Source organism: Passer montanus, unplaced genomic scaffold (assembly GCF_014805655.1).
Source record: "Passer montanus isolate IOZ18808 unplaced genomic scaffold, ASM1480565v1 scaffold15026, whole genome shotgun sequence".
Taxonomy (NCBI): domain Eukaryota; kingdom Metazoa; phylum Chordata; class Aves; order Passeriformes; family Passeridae; genus Passer; species Passer montanus.
Genome location: NW_024362082.1, coordinates 1 through 235, shown reverse-complemented (window position 1 = coordinate 235; position 235 = coordinate 1). Strand labels below are relative to the sequence as shown.

Genomic DNA, 235 nt, shown 5'->3' with positions numbered 1-235 from the left:
TCTTGCTGCAGTTGCGGCGTCGCGCATTCGGTCGACACGAGACTAGCTACGTCGGTTCTTGCCGTCGTTCATACTGCGTCTAATGCACCGGATCCCATCTGAACTCCGAAGTTAAGCGGCGCAAGGCCCGGCTAGTACTGCGGTGGGGGACTCCGCGGGAATCCCTTTGGGTGATGACGGCCTTTTTTTGCTGGCCGCTCTTATTGAGTCTTGAGACACTACAAGAATACATCGG

General features: G+C 56.2%; 1 non-coding gene across 1 annotated transcript; it reads left to right on the top strand.

Moving 5' to 3' along the window:
• The first annotated feature begins 60 nt into the window (after nucleotides 1-60).
• On the top strand, nucleotides 61-182 carry LOC120498818. Its single transcript, XR_005626756.1, has one exon. It is a non-coding gene; the product is annotated as a 5S ribosomal RNA (ribosomal RNA).
• The last annotated feature ends 53 nt before the right edge of the window (nucleotides 183-235 follow it).